Below are 7,952 nucleotides of genomic sequence, written 5' to 3'. Positions count from 1 at the left end.
ATCGAACCAGGGACAGTACCCGGCGCTGTGGCTTAGTTGGTCAAAGCGCCTGTCTAATAAACAGGAGATCGTGGGTTCGAATCCCAGCAGTGCCTAATCCGTGTCTTCTAGGAGTAGTCATTCAAACTTTTCAGGCGTAAAAGTCTCGGCAGGAAAGACAATCTGGACTTCTCGGTTGCAAATGAAGGCTTTAAAAAGGTTGTTGGTTTTTGGGTCCCACCAGAGTCACGAATGGTGTCCCTTTGCATAGACGTCTTTGCCAGACTGACATTTTTGCTTAAACCTGGGGTTTTCCAACTTTTTCAGAAGCCAACACAGCACATTTTTCTTGTTTTCCTTATTGGGCACACCCAAGTCAGATCACTGAGTACGTTACTAATCAGTCAATTATTTGATTCACCTGTCTTAAATGAGAGAGATAATAACAAAATAAAAAAAAACGATGTGGTGCAGATGCGCTTCAAGGATGCTTTGCAAGCCCCTGGCTTAGGCTGGAAATCTGCTACTACCTATTGATAAAGTCAAGCCTATGGATATTTGTACAAACAAAGTCTTTACGTATATGAAGAATAATACATGGATATCTTTCTGGATTTTGCCCTTTCATATCAGAAGAAAGCTCAGGAAACATTTTAGGCATGAGCATGGAGAGTGTAGAGCCAAAATGAAATGAGTTCAGACATTCCCTTGAGGCCTGAAAGCCCCTCATGTTTTGGAAACAATCCTCTTACCTCTAAGGGACCTCTTTCATGACGTAATCAGCTATTTTCCTGATGCGCTGCCTCTTTTAGACCTGTTTTAGCGACAAATTTCACCCCACTTTTGTAACTGGCGCTGTGGCTTAGCTGGCCAAAGCCCAGCAGTGCCTATGCCACAGGATATGGGTGTGCTTTTTCACATATGAAAGTCTTTGCATGCCGAACAGTGTGCACCTGCACAAAACTGGAAAAACTAAGAAGTGCTGCGCATGCAATACTTCCTTGAAGTGTGTCAGTTTATGGCTCTGTGGTGCAATGGATAGAACTTTGGACTTCTAGGATGCGAATGGGGAAATTCCCTGGTTGTGGTTTTGAGTCCCACCAGAATTGTGAATGGCCTCTTTCGCTCTGATGTCTCTGTGAGTGAGACATATGTTTAAAACTGGGGTCCACAAACTTCTTCTTCTTCTTCTTCTTGCTTTTTTACGGCGGATCGCAGACAGATATGTGCATTACCGCCACCTATCTAGGAAATGGACCATTGACACAACTATAACCTCTATTTACCCGCACAGAGGCTTCATAGAGTTTCATCCGGCGCTGCGTGTTCAGCTCCTCCGTCTACTCTCAGCCCCCATGACAGGTAGAAGAAGAAAAAAAAAATAAAGAAAAATAAAATAAAATAAAATAAACAAACTTCTTCTTCTTCTTCTTCTATCTTTTAATGGCGGTTGGCAAACAACTTTTAAGTGTGCATTACCGCCACCTTCTGATATGGAGTGTAGATCACAATAACCTTTTCTCACTACCCTTTATAGAACTAAATAAATACATACATACATAAATAACACCAATAAATAACTTCATAAATACCTAAAAACATTATTAATATTCATACATTATTATTATTATTAAATACAACTTTCTAAGACAACTAAACTCATATCCTTCTACTAATCCCTGTTTTATTCATAAACACAAATATCGCTCTATACCCTACATGCCCTGAATTCATTTGTAATATTTCCTTCATTTCAAATCTAATTTTTTCTTTTCTAAAACATTCTTTCAGCCTAATCCTTTCCTCCTTATACCTATGACAATTAATAATTACATGTTCTACTGTTTCATTAATATTACAGACCTCACACATCCCAGTTTCATGTTTCCCTATTATTTTAAGCGTACTATTTAATCCAGTATGCCCAAATCTCATTCTTGAAATAATATCCTCTTCCCTTTTAATCCTGTTACTTTCTCTCATATCTCCTACCCTCTTCTGGATACTGCCCACCCAGCACCAGTCGTCATTAAGACGTTGTTTTTTGGGCTAAATCAAGTCGGCCCGTCATAGTCTTCATTTAGCCCAAAAATAGACGTTGAAAATTGGGCTTTGTTTGGTCCGTCTGATTTGGTCCAAATTTAGCCCAAACATAGACGTTGAAAATTGGGCTTTGTTTGGTCCGTCTGATTTGGTCCAAATTTAGCCCAAACATAGACGTTGAAAATTGGGCTTTGTTTGGTCCGTCTGATTTGGTCCAAATTTAGCCCAAACATAGACGTTGAAAATTGGGCTTTGTTTGGTCCGTCTGGTTTGGTCCAAATTTAGCCCAAACATAGACGTTGAAAATTGGGCTTTGTTTGGTCCGTCTGGTTTGGTCCAAATTTAGCCCAAACATAGACGTTGAAAATTGGGCTTTGTTTGGTCCGTCTGGTTTGGTCCAAATTTAGCCCAAACATAGACGTTGAAAATTGGACTTTGTTTGGTGACTTTGGTCCGTCTGATTTGGTCCAATTTTAGCCCCCCAAAAATATGTTGACAATTTGGCTTTGTTTATTTAGCCCAAGACCACATATAGCCCTAATATAGCATAAATACAATTAAAGTCTATTGTAGCAAGTGAAGAAATAGATTGTAGAAATAGTTTCAAAGTTACGTGTCACTGCACATCCCAGGAATACATTATTTGTAAGCACCTATACGTTCGCAAACCATACCTACATGATTTGGCATAAATCCAGCAAAAAGTGCACCCTAGTGGTTCATATCTAGTTGGAAAACGCTTGTGCTGAATATTATTACACCTATTTCTGAACATTTGTTAACAATTAGCCTACATTAAATATGTCTATAATGCATCCATAAAAACAGTAAACATCACAGTAGTTTAAACACCGTAGACCCCGATAAACAACAGCACTTAAATAGCCTATTAATAACTGCATATTAATATATTCACATATCAGCACTGTTAAATATATTGAAATACATTTTGTATATTTAAAATACATTTAAAAATACTTAGAACATGAAGCTTAATTGTTCCTCGTGTTACATCTGTTCATAAATATCATGTAGTTTTTGCTATTTTGTTTCTACACCACGTTTACCATTTCTAAAGGTAGGCCTATATATTATATGTAGCCTATATAGCCTATAAATGACTTCAAACATTGTTTTACATTTTCAATGCTTTCATATTCTCATTCCATTTACAGTTTGCAATGCCCACAGGCCTACTATCCACTTAATAATGTATCAGGTTTCAGGATATTTTAGCTGATTATCATATAATTCACTCCATCAATCTAAATGTATGTAAATGCTGCGTGACTTCTACATGTTTCAATGGGCGCGCGCGCTGTACATTCAAGCCGCATTTGAACTGGAACGGAGGGCGTTACCATGGAAACGAGGGCAGCTCAACTGACAATCAGCGAAACTCCGTCTCTCACTGTTGTTTTAACTACTTTAAGGTAAGTTTAGAGCATAAAATTACACAAATAGTACATACAAATGTTCCTGACACTTTCTTTCATGTAAATGACTCGCTTCCGTTGAATATTTACTTTATAGAAATGGTTTAGTGTCTTCACAAAAGTCCGTTAGCATCTCAACAGTTAGGCTAACTAGAGGTAACGTTATGTTAGGTTAACTGTAGACTTGAGCTGTAAGTTTGGGCTTTTAATCACATCTTATGTGTAGTCTAGATGAGAGATTTTGATAGTTTTGTAAAGGTTTTGCTGACATGGAAATAAGCTAATTTATTTAACCTAAGTACACACTGTATAGTTATCACGTGACGTCACACCATTACGCCCACCTGGAGGGCAAAATAAGGCTTTCCTCCACTGCCCAGTCATTTTTATCAGGTTTGTAGTTAGTATTAATGTAGTAAAACAGTGTAATTAAAATATCAAATTCAATATACGCTTATTCATGATGCATACTTTGTACAGGTAAGCAGATGAACACAGAACAAATTATTTATAGCATAATAATATTGTTTGTCTTCTCCCCTTTACAGTATTGTTTGCCATCTAGTCCTGATCACAGAGTTTAGCTCCAAACCCAATTAAGCAGACCTGAGCAGCTGATCCAGGATCACCAGAAACTCTGCAGAACTTTGGTCTGGACACCAGTGTTGTAAGTTCAGAACATATTGCAGGAGATCTCAACATTGTCTCTCAAGGTCCACTTACATACAGAGGTTTACTCCAATCTAGTCCAGCACACCTGACCTGAACAAGCTAATCAAGGTGCATAACTCTGGGTGCATATCACTCAGGTCTCTAGCTCAGTAGTCAGTGGTTAAGGGCTGTCTTTATCACAAAATCCTTACAGTGCACTGAAACATTCGCTCCCTAAAAACTCACTATGTTATCGGAAGTTCTGAAGCTCAAAACTTTAATCACACGATACTTTGAACTTGCTACTCAAGTTCGCTACAAAATGACATGTGATAGGTGATTTTAAAACACAAACCAATATTATATTTCAGCATAAACATACGTCGCTAGACAGGTAATGTCTAATCAAGCAAACACGTACATGTAGAGGGAAAACTCAAGTGTATACTTCACATTTTGGACAACCATTGTTTTTTTACATTTTGGTTATTGATTTCTTTCTCACTTTAGATGCTGGAGAAAAAACAGCCAGGCTAAAGCATTCAAAGTGGAAACTTCTGCCGTGGCTCAATAATCCAGGATTGGGATGGTGGAAGGAGCAGAAGATCAGAGATCAGTCAGAGATCTACTGGTGCCCCTGAGGAACTGATTTACCTAATGCGTCAAACATTACCAAACATTTTCATCACTCACCTTCATGTCGTTGCAAACCTGTAAGACTTTCGTTCATCTTTGAAACACAAATGTAGATCTTTTTAATGAAATCTGAGAGCTTTCTGTCCCTCCATTTCACAGTTTATGCAACTACAACTTTCAAGCTTTAGAGACATTATAACACTAATCAATATGACTCCAGTGGTTTAACCTCAACTTTATGAAGCGAAGTGAATGCTTTGTGTGTGCAAAAAAAAAACATTGCATCTTTATTCACAAATACATCTCTGACACGAGTTCACGGAGCACCACGATTCATCAGTGTTGTGTTGGCGAGAGAGCCAGCGATCTCATGGCGCAACATGCGTCGGAGATACATCATTTGTGAATAAAGACGTAATTGTTTGCACACACAAGGCATCTGTTAAAAATATCTTCATTTGTGTTCTCCACAAAAGTCTTATGGTTTGGAGCGACATGAGGCAAAGTAATTAATGACAGAATTTACATTTTTGTGTGAACTATCCCTTTACTGTTTTCTAATGTGGTTATAATTGGTCATTGTTCTGTTTTATTAACATTTTCAATATTTTTAAGATTTATTGTTTTGAAAAAATGTTTATACAGAAAAGAAAAATTTGATAAGTCACAGTAAAAACTTTATAATTGTTTAAAAAAAAAAAATGTTTCAAATAAATGCTGTTCTTTTGAAAGTTCTATTCAAAGAATACTGAAAACTGTATCATAGTTTCCACAAAAATATGAAGCCGTACAACTGATAATATTTTTTTTTTTGATAATCAAATCATATTATAATGATTTCTGAAGGATCATGTGACACTGAAGACTGAAGTAATGATGCTGAAAATTCAGTTTTGCATCACATGAATAAATTACACATTACTATATATTTACATGTATATTTATGAAATGTTATTTTTATTGTAGTAATATTTCACAATATAACTGTTTTTAGGGTATGCTTGATCAAATGCAGGCTTAAGATGTGATCAGGAAAGTGTTTTTTATGTGAAAGATGTATCTGATGTGTCAATAAATGGTTTGCAAATCTTTTATGAATTGTCTTATTATGAATATTAAATATAATCATGAATTCACGGTTGACATTAGGCCTGAAAAAGACGTCTTTTCAACTCACTTTACAACCTAATTTAGACGCGATTGGGACGTCCTTTTATTGGCGTCTTTTCAACGACCTGAAAAAGACGGCTTTTCACCTTTCACTTTTCAACCAAATTTTAACGTTGTTTAGACGTCTGGCAATGTCGTCTTTTCAACGTCTTTTCAACGAGTTTTTGCTGGGTGGGTGTAGTACATTCTCGCTTTTATTTCTATATTCCACTCCTCTTGCCACTTCTTTCTCATTTCTACTTTGATTATGCTTTTAACTTCCGCCTTACTATAACTTATTACCATATCTATCTCTGTTTTTTTGGTAGCATTTTTGGCATACTTGTCTGCCAATTCATTTCCTTCTACTCCTATATGGGCTGGAATCCAGATGAATTTTACTACAACTCCTACTCTATTAATTCTATAAACAGCTTGGGCTATTTCCAATAAAATATCCTGTCTTGCTTCTGATTGCATGTTCTTAAAACTGGTTAACGCACTGCTTGAATCTGACCCTATTAGCACTTCCCTTAACATACTATGTTCAACCCACTCAAGGGCTAAGAGAATGGCCAGCATTTCTCCTGTAAACACTGACATTTTATCATTTACTCTCTTATTTAACATAACATTCACTTCTGGTATAATGAACGCAGCTCCTACTCTATTATCTTCTGTTTTTGATGCATCTGTATATATCTTAGTAAACTTAGAATAATTCTCCTCTATATATCTACTAACCTGATTCCTATCAATACTATTCTTTTTCCACTCTAAAAGGTGCAAATCTACCTCTAATTCCCCTAATAGCCAAGGTGGAACATTGGATAATGGCACAGTGGGGCTTACCGTCATATTTCCTATCCCTATCTCATCGACTGCATCTCTTATTATCCAACCAAAGCTCTTAATCTGCCGTCTTTCCTTTTCTTGACAAGGTTGTAACACCTTCTGAGTCGGATGACTTTCCTTATGCCCTTTTAAATTTGCCCAGTACGTTAATGCTATCTGATTTCTTCTAATCTCCAACGGCATCTCATTCATTTCTACTTGTAATGCCGCTACTGGGGTTGTTTTAAAGGCACCACAACAGATTCTCAACGCCTGACTTTGTATAACATCCAACTTTTTTAATAATGTTCTTGAAGCAGACTGGTAAACTATACATCCATAATCAATAACTGCCCTAATTAATCCAATATATACTACTTTCAATGAGGTCCTACTTGCTCCCCACTCTCTACCTCTCAGACATCTTACTACATTCAATATTCTTTTACATTTTTTAACAACATTCTCAATATGTATTTTCCAGTTAAGTTTTTTATCAAACCATATCCCGAGATATTTAAAACATTCCACTCTCTCTAGATTTTTGTCATAAAGTTTAAGTTGAATCTGTTCTTGATTTTTACTTTGAGAAAAACAGATTACTTTGGTCTTTGCCACTGAAAACCTAAAACCCCATTCCATTCCCCAACTTTCTACCTTCCCAATTGCCTCTTGCATCTTCCTCACTATATATTCTATATTTCTTCCCTTTTTCCACATAACACCGTCATCTGCAAATAAAGCAACACTTATAGATCTATCAACTCTACTAAACACTTCATTTATCATAATTGAAAACAAAACTGGACTAACTATACTCCCTTGAGGAGTTCCATTTTCCACTAAATACCTTGTACTCAATTCTTTCCCTACTCTTATTGCGATCCACCTATCAGTTAAAAATTTTTTGATCCAACTATACATTCTCCCTCTTATTCCCATTTGATAAATCACAATCATTAATCCTTGTTTCCACAACATATCGTACGCCTTCTCAACATCAAAAAATACAGCTACTATACTTTCTTTATTAACTTGAGCTTTTCTAATTTCACTCTCTAAACATATAGCCGGATCTATTGTGCTTCGTCCCTTTCTAAACCCACTCTGGTAATCCTTTATCAATTCCTTTGTCTCCAAATAATACTTTAATCTTTCATTTATCATTTTTTCCATAATTTTCCCTACATGTGAAGTTAAAGCAATCGGTCTATAACTTTCTGC

At 36.4% G+C, this 7,952-nt stretch overlaps 1 long non-coding RNA gene across 1 annotated transcript; it reads left to right on the top strand.

Moving 5' to 3' along the window:
* The first annotated feature begins 2,974 nt into the window (after nt 1-2,974).
* LOC309505753 lies at nt 2,975-5,837 on the top strand. The gene is made up of 3 exons (XR_014208573.1): nt 2,975-3,455; nt 4,007-4,125; nt 4,620-5,837. It is a non-coding gene; the product is annotated as an uncharacterized lncRNA (long non-coding RNA).
* Nucleotides 5,838-7,952: the final 2,115 nt, after the last annotated feature.

This window comes from Leuciscus leuciscus (assembly GCF_965113295.1).
Source record: "Leuciscus leuciscus genome assembly, chromosome: 9".
Taxonomy (NCBI): domain Eukaryota; kingdom Metazoa; phylum Chordata; class Actinopteri; order Cypriniformes; family Leuciscidae; genus Leuciscus; species Leuciscus leuciscus.
The sequence above is the reverse complement of the archived record's forward strand: the minus strand, read 5'-3'. Positions and strand labels throughout refer to the sequence as shown.